At 43.8% G+C, this 15549-nt stretch overlaps 2 pseudogenes; both read left to right on the plus strand.

The window, feature by feature from the left end:
- The first annotated feature begins 14326 nt into the window (after nucleotides 1-14326).
- Nucleotides 14327-14503, plus strand: LOC138796173 (U2 spliceosomal RNA; annotated as a pseudogene).
- A 647-nt stretch (nucleotides 14504-15150) lies between these two features.
- Nucleotides 15151-15327, plus strand: LOC138796168 (U2 spliceosomal RNA; annotated as a pseudogene).
- Nucleotides 15328-15549: the final 222 nt, after the last annotated feature.

A 15549-nucleotide genomic window follows, 5' to 3' on the forward strand; every position in this document is an offset into this window, starting at 1 on the left:
AAAGTAAAGTGATGATTAGTACAGAATGCTCTATTGCCGGCAATATGAATTAACGGCTTACTGGAGCTTCCTGTACTAATTAATATTTAATTAATAAAACACATTTTCGTTGAAATAAAATCAGTTTCATTGTTCAATAATTTAATTTAAACGAATCCATCATTGTGCAATTAAATATACTGTCAAAAAATAAATATATAAATATACATTTATTTATATATATATTTATTTTAACAGTATATTTAATTGCACAATGATGGATTCGATAGAATTAAATTATTGAACAACGAAAGGGACTTTATTACAAAGAAAATGTGTTTTATTAATTTAATATATTAACTATTAGAGGCATCGGCATTCGGCATCATTGCCAGCTATTTTTGAAGTACTCCGTACGGACCGCCTGCCAATCCACAGCCGCATTTCCAGCCGCAAACAATGGTCTTGTTCATTTTTTACGGGTCCGTTTACGATAGGGCTGTAGATTCATACATAGTGTGCACTGTGCAGCCGTATATCATATACTTTCCAGCGTATGCATGAACCGGAAAAATCCAGCCGATGATTTACCACCCGCAATACAGCCGCCCAGATACAGAGTGTGAACCTAGCCTAAACCTGAACAGGTCCCTAAAAATATCTGATTTTAAAATTTTACTGAAAATTTGGAAAATTGCTGCTAATGTTTTAAGCTTTCTATTGTCTAAAAAAAATGAAACATAGTTTAATAAAAGCTGCCAACATAAAGTAGACATGTTGCTAATGCTATTTAAAGGGGTTGTCCGGCGCTAAAAAAATATTCACAGAATAACACACATTACAAAGTTATACAACTTTGTAATGTATGTTATGTCTGTGAATGGCCCCCTTCCCCGTGTCCCACCACCCCCACCCATGTACCCGGAAGTGTGGTGCGCTATACATACCTGTCACGTGCCGACCACGGTCTCCGATCCTCAGTAGTGACGTCTTCTTCGGGAGGCCGGCGGATCTTCCAGAGTGCCGGCCGCCCTCTGCAGCGTCATCCGAAGCTCAGCCGCGATTGGCTGAGCATAACTGTGCTCAGCCAATTGCGGCTGAGCGGCTGATGACGCGGCCACTTCATCAGCTGCTCAGCTGCGATTGGCTGAGCACAGTTATGCTCAGCCAATCGCGGCTGAGCTTCGGATGACGCTGCAGAGGGCGGCCGGCACTCGGGAAGATCCGCCCGAAGAAGACGTCACTGCTGAGGATCGGAGACCGTGGTCGGCACGTGACAGGTATGTATAGCGCACCACACTTCTGGGTACATGGGTGGGGGTGGTGGGACACGGGGAAGGGGGCCATTCACAGACATAACATACATTACAAAGTTGTATAACTTTGTAATGTGTGTTATTCTGTGAATAATTTTTTTAGCGCCGGACAACCCCTTTAATATATAATCTATGTGGCATAATCCTTTTCTGTTTAAGCAGAAAGGTTTCAAAGTTGGAAAAATGCATTTTTTCCACAATTTTTCACGTTATTTTGGAGTTTTTCAAATAAAGATTCGTTATAAGTATCGACTCCATTTTACCAGAAATGTAAAGTACCATATGTCACGAGAAAACAATCTCAGAATTGGCCGGATAGGTAAAAGCATCCCGAAGTTATTAATGAATAAAGTGACACAGGTCATATTCATAAAATTTGTCTCTGTCCTTAACCCCTTAGCGACCCATGACGTATCTAATACGTCATGGCGCCGCGGGGGGTGTTCAGAGCGGGGTCCCGCCGGGACCCCGCTCTGAACGGCGCTGATCCCGGCTGACACGTGCAGCCGGGCAGTGCCTCTGTTAGCCGGCGCGGGTCCCGTTGCCGCGCCGGCTAATTAAGCACTTCAATGCAGCTGTCAAACCTGACAGCTGCATTGAAGGGCTTTAGACATCACATCCCTGGTGTCTAGTGGGTCGGATCTCCCCCCCACGATGCGATCGCGGGGGGGAGATCCGTTCTTCTGGCCGTGCCGGGCCTCAGCGTCGGAATGACGCTGATCCCGGCTCGGCAGTAGATTGCTATGGCCTGCAGCAGGCCATAGCAATCTATGACCGATCTCATGGATCTTTGCTGTGTAAAGCCCCAGGGGGGCTTCTAGTCCATGTAAAAAAAAAAGTAAAAAAGTGTTTTTATTAATAAAAAATCCCCTCCCCTAATAAAAGTCCAAATCACCCCCCTTTTCCCATTTTATAAATATAAATTAATAAATAAATAAACATATTTAGTATCGCCGCGCGCGTAATCGCCCGAACTATTAATTAATCACATTCCTGATCTCGCACGGTAAACGGCGTAAGCGCCAAAAAATTCCAAAGTGCAAAATTGCACATTTTTGGTCGCATCAAATCCAGAAAAAAATGTAATAAAAAGCGTTCAAAAAGTCGTATATGCGCAATCAAGGTACCGGTAGAAAGAACGCATCATGGCGCAAAAACTGACACCTCACACAGCCCCATAGACCAAAGGATAAAAGCGCTATAAGCCTGGGAATGGAGCGATTTTAAGTGACATATATTTGTTAACAATGGTTTGAATTTTTTACAGGCCATCCGATACAATATAAGTTATACATGTTATATATCATAGTAATCGTAACGACTTGAGGAACATGCATAACAAGTCAGTTTTACCATAGAGCAAACGGCGTAAATGCAAATCTCCCCGAAATCAAAACAAATTCTTTTTTTTTTTCAATTTGACAGCGCAAATGATTTTTTTCCGGTTTCACAACATATTTTATGGAAAAATGATGCCTGTAATTGCAAAGTACAATTGGTTTCGCAAAAAATAAGCGCTCATATACGTCTCTAGGTGAAAAAATGCAAGCGCTATGGACTTTTAAACATAAAATGGAAAAAGCAAAAGCGCAAAAACGAAAATTGGCTTGGACCTTAAGGGGTTAAAGAGAACCAATCACGGAAGAAATTTAAAAAATTTTTATTTTCTAATTCAATGTAATTATTTATTTAATTAACATTTGTAAATACTTTTATTTATTTTTTCGGCCGCGTTTTTGTTTTATTCACTTTTAATTCACTGTCTCGCCCCGGCTCTTTTCAAAAGAGCCGGCTCGAGACAGGAAGCTCCCGTCATCCACAGCAGCAGCAATGCCGGCCGCCGCCATCTTGATTACGTCATTTGCGTTCCAGTGGTGGAACGCAAGTAGCGTAATCAAGATGGCGGCGGCCGGGCCGAACAAGAGGAACAGGTATAGTATAAGATACAGACTGCAACAGCAGTCTGTATCTTCATTTTGTCTATTTATGAAGATACAGACTGCCTTTGCAGTCTGTATCTTATACTTTACCTGATCCTCTTGTCCGTTGCAGTCTGATGCCGGGCGGCGCCATCTTGAATACGTCACTTGCGTTCCAGCGGTGGAACGCAAGCGATGTAATCAAGATGGCGGCGCCGGCCTTGCTGCAGCAAACAAGAGGAACAGGTAAAGTATACGATACAGACTGCAAAGGCAGTCTGTATCTTCATAAATAGACTGCCTTTACAGTCTGTAGCTTATACTTTACCTGATCCTCTTGTTCGGTGCTGGAAGGCCGGGCGACGCCATCTTGAATACGTCACTTGCGTTCCAGCGGTGAAACGCAAAGTGACGTCATCAAGATGGCGGCACCCGGCCTTCGTTCAGCAAGCAAGAGAATTGGGTAAAGGGATAAGATACAGACTGCACATGCAGTCTGTATCTTCTTAGATAGACTTAGGGAGAGATTTTTTTTGATAATAGGGATAGTGATTTTTAGGTGATTGGTCCTCTTTAAGGCCATTTCAGGCTCTGTCCTTAAAGGGTTAATATCTGATACTTCCCCTATTTGGGGACCATATATTGAATGGATTTTTAGAACAAGGAGATGGTAAAAGAGCTTTCTCTGTCCTCTCAAGGGTGCACAGCGGCACCTCTAAATAAAGTCAGCTGCACCCAAAATGGCATTGTAAGAAACACCCCCCAAGATTCTAGGCTTGGCATTGCTATTAAACGTTTGTTTGGTAAACACTTGTTTGTCTCTGGCAGCCTGTTGCCATGGCAACAAAGTTGCAGAGCTTCCAGGTTCAGTGCACCCAGTAGTGGATTATAATGGGTCCTTTTCGGGCGGTAGCCCGGGGCCCTGAGCTCCAGGGGCGCCCATGGCCACCCAAAATAAAATTATACTTTTAGTGGTGTATTTTCCCTGCATACAGTTCTGCCATGATTTGCAAACAATCACCGCTTTTTTTACTACGATCAGGGCATCATGACAATAACTATCCTGTACTATATACACCACGCTGGTGTTGCCATAGTTACAGTGGGGTGCTGGGGGGCCAGGTTTGGTGAACAGCCCGGGGCCTATGGTAAAGTTAATCCGACCCTGACCACCCCCCAAAATGTGTTGCCTAAAAACAGAACCCCTCAAGGGTGCGCAGCCGCACCTCCAAATAAAGTCAGCTGACCCGAAACGGCAGGGTTGGTGATGTCATCAAGGTTGTGCTGACATATACAGCTGACAAAAAGGCTAGCAGTTCATCTGCAGGCAGGCAACCAAACAGGTAGGCTGGTTGGCTGCTTGCCAGCAAGGAAGACACAGGTAGGTGCCGTTTTAACCATTTAATTTGGATTCTTTGGGGGCCAGTGTATGCTTTTGTTAATACGGCTGCACTGATTCGAATTCACCACAGGTTTTCTTAAATAAATAGTTATCAATGTGTAGCTGTCCATACATAGATTAAATACATAGATAATCATATAGACTGATGGATGGATGGAGAGGCAGACAGATGCAGGTAGAGAGAACAAGTCAAGAAGACCGACAGGCAGTGTTAAGGTTAAATTTAGAAATTGACCTGTCTCTATAGAGAAAAGTCAACTACCCAGGTAGAGGATGGTTTCAAATATACCTATAGAGCGGCTTCAGTTCTGCTTACACCTTAATATCACGGACACAGACATATTGATGTACGTATCAGTAATGTAAGTTTGGGAAGCGCCGCCTTTATTGATGTGTGTTAATTTTTATAGATAGAAAATGGGGCGGTACTACTCATGTGTAGTGTATTCATATAAAGTATGTAAACTCTCAACAGAGGAGGGGTCTTAAGTCACAAGACACATACATGTCACTCTCATAGGTCAAATCCATAGATGGTCAGCTGCTTCCTGTACTGCACAGTCAAGGTGGTATAACAAGTGAAAAGGTTAGAACAATACATTCTTTGCACTGATAATAAAGGATGATTCCCAGAGCTCAAGGGAAGAGGAATTTCCCAGACATTAGAATCATAAAACTAACCCTATGAATCCGCCATTTAACATCCGTGGAGCATGGACGTGGGTCATCACTGGTGGTTGGGTCGTAGCCGGAGGTTTTAAAGCGACTCTGTACCCACAATCAGAGCGTTGGCGGGGGTGGCATTCGGAGCAGGGGTGTCGATCGGAGCGGCGGCGGGGGTGTCGATCGGAGCGGCAGGGTGGCGATCGGAGCGGCAGGGTGGCGATCGGCCGGCGGGGGTGGCAATCGGCCAGCGGGGGTGGCGATCGAGCTGGCGCAAGGGGCTGCGGATGAGCGGGTGGCCGGGCTGCGGGCGGCCGGACAAAATGAACAATTTCTCGTTCGTCGTTTCATCGTTCGCTGCGTTTACACGTACGATTATCATTGGAATTCGATTGTTATCGCGCACCATTACATTTGTATATGCATTAGGCTGGCACACCCTCTCTGTCCCTCCTCCCCACCCTCCTCAGCATTAGGAATGCTCCAGGCAGATTGCTCCCTATTCCCCACCTGTTTGTATAATAAACATGGGCTGAATCGTTAATACACCTGTGCAAGGCTCAAACAGCAGTAAATGTTGAGGAGAGTGGAAAGGAAGGACAGAGAGGGTGTGCCAGCCTAATGCATATACAAATGTAAACCCCGGCCGTTAGACACAGCGCTGCTGGATTAAGAGTTATTTTTATGACAATAACTGCATCCCCTGCTGAACGGGCCCCAGGACAGATCTTGGATTAAAAGCAGCTATCTGAAGGTACAAGTGGTTTGGGGGGGGGGGGGGGGTTAGATTGTGGGTACAGAGTCGCTTTAAGGACTCCACCCTCAGCCGCAGGTTGATGAAGGGAACACAAGTGAACTCATCCTCCAAGTACTAGTACAGCATCCAACCTCCAGAAATGTCCAGGCAGCACAGATTCAAGAGAACCGAAAGAACCGAAAGAAAACAAAGTAACTTTAGTCACTTATATGAGGGTGAAGCTTCTTCCTGATTGTCGAGGTTTTATACGAGAGAGAATGCAAACAGATCAGGATTATGCATAAGACCACTTGGATGAGACCCTGAAGGACTCCCATTAGTTTATGGGCATCACCATAGGAGAGACAAAAATAGTACTAAATGTTTTATTGAAAGTTATAGATGGCGGAACAAACTTTCAGCAGATGTGGTAGGTAGATCTGCAATAACTGAAAGAAAATACTAAACAATGGGTGAGTCTGTACAGTATACGCCAATATACAGCTTAGTTACAACAAAACAAATAAAAGCTTATTATCAATACCAAAACCAACATATATGAAAAATACCTCTATGGATTTTATCAAAATAATGAAACCTTATTGTCTTATCACTCCTGTCCCTAAGATTTGTCCCTAATCTTGACTACAGATGTAGCCCCCTTCTCTAGGTCCCTTTACCGTAGGATGGCCCTAAAGGTAGAACAATCCTCCGTCTCGAACCTAACCTAGTCTCCTGTCACTCCTACGTCTCCCTGTGACATTGAGTGATCGGACAATAAGCTATCCACTGCATATAGCAGACTTGACTCTATCACTTCGGCATCATGTGGGTATTGGAAAGTCACAACAACTTAAAAAAAAAAGTTTCTGATAAGGAAAAGTTTAGATGTGAGCAAATCTCCTCTCATGGCAAAAGCAAAATAAAAAGTTGATTGACACATAAACCAAAAACAGCATAACAGATAAATGCAATAAAATCTCCACAATGTGACCTACTATGTAACCATTAGATTCACTTATAATAACCAATTAGTGAATTCACAATCTTTAGTACCGGATTCACAAAATTTCCACTTCTTTTTAGTCTTTTTACTTCATTTTGTACCTAGAAAACATCTTCATGATTAGACAAAGGTCTAATGACTGGTCACATCTCTTCCTGTAAATAATCATATAGTATAATACATAGACCAATAATATGAAGTAACTGGGAGCTTATTACCGATATAATATTTGGATCTTACTGAATTGTCTCTGAGATCATCACATATTATACATAAAATAACCACCATAGAAATAAAAGCAAAGTATATACTATACATCATCTAAGGTTTCAAACTTTTTTTTTTGTGTTAAATATACCATATGATCCTTTTTGTAATGGTTAGTAACATTGGTATGGATCCTTAAACCTATCTTTTGACTGACAGGCCTCTTTAAAGACACTTGGACTCTTGGCCTCAGTTATATAGCTTCTTTTAAGGCCACTAGTATCACCTCAGACATTGGCTTTGTACTCTCCCATAGCTTTGGCTGACCTGTAAAGAAGACACCAGTACAGACAAGGACTTACCTATATAGGCCCCCTGTAAGGACATACCTATATGGACCACCTGTGGCAGGTGTATGACGTCCACTTACATTCCCTGAAACAGGCAGGAAGATGACAGACTATGCAGACAGGCACTTTACGGTGTTACTTACAGTAGGTTATGACAGGTGTCAGGGCCGCTTCTGCCATGAGGCGGAATGAGCATTCCGCCTCCGGCGGCAGATTCTGCGCCCCTGCAGGGGGCGGCAGATAGCAGCCCTGCAGCCGCTCACCTGTCCTGCCGCAGCCGCCTGGTCCCGCCACCAACGCTCATCGCTGTCCCCCGCCGCGTTCCTGCGCTGTCAGTCAGCAGCTGTCATCGTCCTGCCCAGGGGCCGCGATGAGGAGACATCGGTGATCGTTGGCGGCGGGACGGGACAGCTGCGTCAGGAGAGGGCCGGGGAGACAGCAGTGAGAGCTGCTGACTGATGACAGCAGTGGGTGCTAGTGAGGGGGCAGCCGCCTGAGGTTTGCCTCAGGCGGCAGAGACCACAGAATCGGCCCTGACAGGTGTAGATAATACAGCCATACACAACCCTCTTTGCTATATTTGTTGACCCCTGGGCCGCCCAATGTGAGGTACTACACCACATTACACATGGCTTCCTTCTGTTGGTTTTGTCAGATAACTTACAGTGGGATACAAGGCTGCTGGCAAACACACTGTCTGAATGCCATCTTCACCCTATACCTCCTCTCCATCCGCTGGTCTCACAGCTTGTCGCTGGTCGTCTCTGAAAAAGACTTAAAAACAAACATATCCACATCTCCCTATCCACCTGTACACTATGTACAATTACCTTAGGAAGAGTCTGGAAACTGCAGCATCGCCAGCTTCGTCCATAATCCATCTCCTTTGGCCTCAGGGTTTTGTCTGCGTGAACGTTGCGTCAGCTGCTCTCTAAGGCAGCTCTTCTTCTTCTTTGAATAGTGTTACATATTGGTAAGCTCAGGGATCCATCAAACTCGCCAATTAACCCATAATTGTGGGTTTCATATAGACATCTGCACAGTTACCTCCAACCATCTTACATGTCTCAGTGATTGTCCTCACCTCCAGCTTATGGCAGAAGCGGTTTCTGCAGTGGAACGTCACGCTGCATGACGGTCACCATATATCCTTGCGTCTTGTGTCATCCATCTTTGAAAAGTCTGGGATAATCTACAATGAAAACTTTTAAACTTTCATTAATATTTGGGCTTTCAATTACATTTTTTTTTATCCTTTAGATTTAAAATATCAAACACAATAAGTAACGAAAACATCTTTATTCAAAAATAAAAAGTTTGTACAGTGTTTAAAAATTTTTTTAAAAAATCTAAATGGGCTACTCCCATTTACCTCTATCCCCTCCCCCATTTGAATCTACATCAAGAGGCAACAGAGATGCTGGATTCAATGCACTTAACAAAAAAAAAAAAAAAAAAAAGAAAAAAGAAAAATAATATATATATAAATATATAAATATATATTGGGGGGCATAAGGAGTGCAGACTGGAGCCATGGATATGGGTTCGGCTTTACTAGGGATAAGACAATATATAAAGTCATGAGCTAGTTTGCTATAATCATTACAAAACTGTTAACCCTAAAAATAAAAAAATAAAACATATACTAGGCTAGTCCCATATAACCTTCTTTTGTTATAAATCAAATAAAACACACCTTAATGATGAAATGTAAAACATACAGGGCGACATGTATCATCCGGTGTACGGATGATTTTCGGCGGAAAGTGCTGATTTGCGTATTTTTTTATTCGCAAATGGCCGATTTGCGAAAAAAAATATTCGCAAATCGGCACTTTCCGCTGAGTAGGCCGGGGGCGGAAGGGGGGCGGAACGGAGGGCGCGGACTCAGAGTCCGCGCGATTCACCATCCGTTCCGCCAAAAGATACGCCGAAAAATTACTCAGCTGGTGTAGGTTTTCGGTTGTGCGCACCGACGCGCACGGGATTTATGTAGAGGCAGTCCGCCTCTACATAAATCCCCGTAGCGCCGGAGATGCGGGGACATTTATAAGTCCGGCTTAAAAAACGCAGGACTTAATAAATGTCCCCCACAGTATATAGAATATTCTTTTTATGTGTCAGAAGCTTCAGCTTAATTTGTACCATTATTAGCTGAAATGAATCCATTCCTTCAATACACTGCTCTTATCAGTAAGCCGGGCAGAATGCTCTGTGCCTCACTTCTAACCTTGAGCAGTAAAATCATAGATTACAAGAGTGGAAAAAAAACTTAATAAATATCATATGTTGGGGACACACACTTAAAGAAAATCTGCTTACAATATATATTGGGATAGATATATTTAAAAAAAAACTTTTTTATATAAAGTTACATAGAAATCTATAAGTTCCTCCGGACTCTCATACCATTGGGTTCTTAATAAGTGCACAAAATTCTGCGTTTGATCTTGATCTTGATCTTGCCAATTATCACTTTTCTCTTGATATTCATAATAAATCGTGTTTTTTCTCTCTGACTCCTACTGACACTTCTGTGCAACAATCTTATAAACTAATAGGTCTAATAGACCCTGCTCTTTCAAACAGTCTCATTGCTTTTCCTTTGAACAAACCTTTATCTAACTTTCTTAACCATTAGGTAATAATATTCATTAATAAACTTTCAAAACAGTTGTTAAACTCTATCGGAGAGTCCTGTGCCCGCCCACTCAGTGAAACTAAGAAGTATGGGTGGGGGACAGAAATGCCAGGAGTAGGGATGAGGGTTCGAACCCGAACCCTCGGTAATGATTACCGCTGTCTGCCCGCTCCGTGCAGCCGGCGGATCCAGCGGGAGGACCTCCTGGAAAACTGGGATACAGCCATAGCCATAGGCTGTATCCCAGTTTTCCAGGCGTTCCTCCCGCTGTATCCGGGGGAATCAGCCGGAATCTGATGCCGAGCGTTCGGGTTCATACGAACCCGAACCTCGGCAGGTTCGGACCATCCCTAGCCAAGAGTTAAAATGGCCACCGGACTAGATAACCATAGATAGGGGTGTTGGCTTAGGGCATGTTTTTGAAACGTCACAATTATAATACAGATGTAGATGATATGGGGGAGTGGTTGGCTCTTCGTTGTTGGGGGCCGATTACAGAAAAGTGGTGTACATAAATAAATACATGTTTTATGATCGGGGCAACAGAAAATTATCGACATTTTGTAACATGTAACATAACTACTTCTAAAGTCTAAAGGGGACACCACTTTTGTAAAACCAACTGCAATATAACAGTATAGTATAGGGGAGTAAATTAACAGCTCTGATTTTTTTTTTCTAACTCTGCTTCCACAGAGCTGGACTGTTCTCCTTGTCTATCTTCACTTATATGGCAATGTACACTATTTGAATTTAGGCTGCCCACTGCAAAAAGGCATTGGTCTTACTATCAGGTCAGGGGCACTTTACATCAAAGTAACTACTTCAACAGCTGACCAAGGGCAAGATTCCTGCAAAACATATGGTCTATACGCCACAATTGGGGGTAGTTTGGCTTTTTGCAGGATCTGGGGTTTGTATACACATATAGGCTATGTTCACACTGCGTACGATTCCGTCCACAGTTCTTACGCCGCCGTACATGTGCGGCTGAAACTACGGGCGTGGGAAAAATCGACTTGCGGCCAGATGCGTATGCCCGTAGTACAGTTATGCTTCCTTAGCTTGTTTCGAAGCGATCTGAAGCAGGTCATTTACTTGGAAATCTTCGCCCAGCCCAATAAAACACACAGAACCTTTTGGATCGAAAAATCAAGTTCAATTTGACTGAAATAAGTACTCCGCATGGAAATCCCCGGCCGTGAGTTCGAACATTTCCATCCTCAAACAATGGTCTTGTTAATTTTTCACGGCGGCGTATACGATCCGGTTGTAAGTTCATACGTAGTGTGAACTGTGCGGCCGTATATCGTATACTTTCAAGCGAACGCATCAACCTCAAAACTATGTGCGTATATTTCGGTTTGCACTGCGCGCGGAAATATACGTAGTGTGAAACCTAGCCATAAACTGCGTACAATGGTGTAACATAATGATGTGGCTCGGGTCTGCCACACACACTACAATATTCTGTCTTCATCTAGATTTTGTTGGCCTCCGGCACATGTCCACCCAGCTGGACCTTGGCTTCCCTCCCATTATCCTAAATGTTTTCCTTCTGTCTGACCCTCTGGCTCTCATCTCTCTATCTACTCCACACCCTCCCCTCTTAGAACTCTAATCCTTGATTCCCCCTTAGTTGTCTAACATCTTCTACCCCACTGGGGATAGTACTTAGATTGACCCCTAAGGTTCCTGGAAATTTCAAAGAACCATTTGCCCTGCCTGTTACATATAGGCCTGGTTACCTACCCACAAGGCAAAAATAAGTGTGCACAGGAATGTCAAGAGTTTCCCAGGTATTGTTCAGAGAGCCAGAGGTTGGTGGGGCTAAGGCATGTGTCTGCCTTTATATCAAACATCCTCAAGATCTGTTCTAGATACAGCATCTTTACATGCCCATCGCTAACTGTCTTAGCTTTACATCAGCTTCACATAAACTTCTTGTGGAGACTGGGAATTCCTTCTTCTAGTGAATAACTGTCTCTTCCTTGCTCATCCAATCCCTAGGTAGCGTATTGGGGAGGAGACCTAAACCTTAGGTCTTGCCAAGCACAGCTACTATAGACCCAGATGCTTATAGTGACACACTATAGCGATGCTTTATAGCAACCTACTGTCCCTCGTTGCTAATTCCTCCTAGGGGGCAAGTGGGTATTTCACAGGTCTTTTGACCTGCTCTCTACTCCAGTACACCTTATATCCGATCCAAAGGGCGAATATAAGTAATGGGATCAATACAAGTATCGTTCCTACTACTTAAAGGGGTAGTGCGCCGCTAAACAATTATTCACTAAATAACACACATTACAAAGTTATACAACTTTGTAATGTATGATATGTTAGTGAATCGCCACCTTCCCCGTGTTTCCCCCCACCCACACCAGACCCGAAAGTGTAGTGCTCTATACATACCAGCGTCATCAGCTGCTCAGCGATTGGCTGAGCACAGTTATGCTCAGCCAATCGCGGCTGAGTAGCTGATGACGCGGCAGAGGGCAGCCGGCACTAGGGACGGTCGGAGCGGTTCGGACGGCCGTCCGAAGATGACATAATTGGCACAAGATGGAGGACGGGGTCGGAAAGAGGCAGGTATGTATAGAGCACTACACTTGCGGGTCTGGTGTGGGTGGGGGGAAACACGGGGAAGAGGGCCATTCACTAACAGTTGTATAACTTTGTAATGTGTGTTATTTAGTCAATAATTGTTTAGCACCCCTTTAAGACAGAGATCACATATCAGGAACCCGTTCACTTCAAAAGTTATGTGCCTTCTGTCTGTGACCTTACAGCTGTTCTCGATGTTATGCTGTATTACAAGGGTTAAGCAATAATCACAGCCTCCCCAAAAGGACGTAGAAGTGAGTAAGTTCTGCATTCCCTTTCCTTAATTCAGCATAAATACAGCAACAGCTTATCTCAATCACAGTTTGCAACGGCAATGCAACACTTTAACTTTGTCCTATCCTGGGTTACAGAGTTCTTTGTCTAACAAATTAGAACCAGCATTACAAACAAATAGAGAACGCAGGTGTGACGGGTTCCCCTGAGGCACAGAAAGTACGTAAGAAAAAACGTTTTTCTTACCTGGCCAGATATATCTGTGCGTCCGATAACAGATGAATCCCTGCATCCAGTCTGTCTGCGTTCTGGTTTGCAAAAGGCTAAGTCCCTGCCAAGGGCGCCAAAACTGTTAAGGTTAAATTTAGATGTTGACTTATCTCCAGTAGTGGATTATAATAGGTCCTTTTCGGGCGGTAGGCCGGGGCCCTGAGCTCCTGGAGGGCCCATTGCCACCCAAATAGACTTATACTTTCAGATGTGTATTGTCTCCTGGCTACAGTTCTGCCACAATTTGCAATGCTGCTAATAAAAATGCTGCTTTTTTACTGCAATTTTGTACAAATCAGGCCATCATGGCATTATTTATCCCGTACTATGAACACCACGCTGGTGCGGCCATAGTTACAGTGGGGTGGGGGGGCCCAGGCTTGGTGATAAGCCCTGGGCCTATGGTAAAGTTAATCCTTCCCTGCCTGTCTCTATGGAGAAAAGTCAACTACCCAGGTAGAGGATGGTTTCAAATATATCTATATAGCAGCTGCAGTTCTGCTTAAACCTTAAAATCATGGACACAAACATTCTGATGTACGAATCCGTAATGTAAGTTTGGGAAGCGCCACCTTTATTAATGTGTGTTAATTTTTATAGACAGAAAATGGGGCGGTACTACTCATGCGTAGTGTATTCATGTACATTATGTAAACTCTCAACACAGGAGGGTTCTTAAGTCACAAGACACATACATGTCACACTCTGATCCATAGATGGTCAGCTGCTTCCTGTACTGCACAGTCAAGGTGGTATAACGTGTGAAAAGGTTAGAACAATACATTCTTTGCACTGATAATAAAGGATGATTCCCAGAGCCCAAAGGTAACAAACAGTCAGGTTTGTTCAGAGGATGTCCTTCAAACTGATTAGGAGTCGTGAGACATAGTTCATCACAAGAAAATTCCTTATTGTCTCCATGTATCAGAAGTCTCAAGGTAAGAGGTATTTCCCAGACATTAGAATCATAAAATTAACCCTATCAGGCAGGCAGAGACAGACTCTCAATAATAAAAAAAATCTGTTCTTATCAGTTTAATATTTGATACGTCCCCTATCTGGGGACCATATATTGAAGGGATTTTTAGAACAAGGAGATGGTAAAAGAACTTGCTCTGTCCTCTCCAGGCATTGACCTGGCATAGCAGTGCTTCCAGGTTCAGTGCACCCCCAAATGTGTTGCCTAAAAACAGAACCCCTCAAGGGTGCACAGCCGCACCTCCAAATAAAGTCAGCTGCACCCAAAACGGCATTGCAAGAAACAGCCCCCAAGTAGGGTGCGCAGCTTCACCCCAAGAATTAAGGCTTAGTATTGCTAATAAAAGTTTGTTTGGCAAACACTTGTTTGTCTCTGGCAGCCTGTTGCCATGGCAACAAAGTTGTTTGCCACTAGCCTGCCAGGGCAGGGCTGGTGATGTCATCAAGGCTGTGCTGACATATACAGCTGACAAAAAGGCTAGCAGTTCATTTGCAGACAGGCAACCAAGCAGGTAGGCTGGTCGGTTGCTTGTCAGCAAGGAAGAAGCAGGTAGGTGCCGTTTTAACCATTTAATCTGGATTCTTTGGGGGCCAGTGTATGCTTTCGTTAATACGGTTGCACTTATGAGAATTCACCATAGTTATTCTTTAATAAATAGTTAACAATGTGTAGTTATCCATACATAGATTAAATACATAGATAATCATATAGACCGATGGATGGATGGAAAGGCAGTCAGATGCAGGTAGAGAGAACGAGGCAAGAAGACAGACAGACAGACAGAGGCAGGCAGACAGAGGCAGGAAGACAGACAGAGACAGGCAGACAGAGGCAGGCAGAGACAGACTCTCAATAATAAAAAAAATCTGTTCTTATCAGTTTAATATCTGATACGTCCTCTATCTGGGGACCATATATTGAATGGATTTTTAGAATAGAGAGATGGTAAAAGATCTTGCTCTGTCCTCTCCAGGCATTGACCTGGTATTGCAGTGCTTCCAGGTTCAGTGCACCCCCCCCCCCAAATGTGTTGCCTAAAAGCAGAACCCCTCAAGGGTGCACAGCCGCACCTCAAAATTAAGTTAGCTGCACCCGAAACGGCATTGCAAGAAACACCCCCCAAGTGGGGTGCACAGCTGCACCCCAAGATTTAAAACTTGGCATTGCTAATAAAAATTTGTTTGGCAAACACTTGTTTGTCTCTGGCAGCCTGTTGCCATGGCAACAAAGTTGTGTACCA

Source organism: Dendropsophus ebraccatus, chromosome 6 (genome assembly GCF_027789765.1).
Source record: "Dendropsophus ebraccatus isolate aDenEbr1 chromosome 6, aDenEbr1.pat, whole genome shotgun sequence".
Taxonomy (NCBI): domain Eukaryota; kingdom Metazoa; phylum Chordata; class Amphibia; order Anura; family Hylidae; genus Dendropsophus; species Dendropsophus ebraccatus.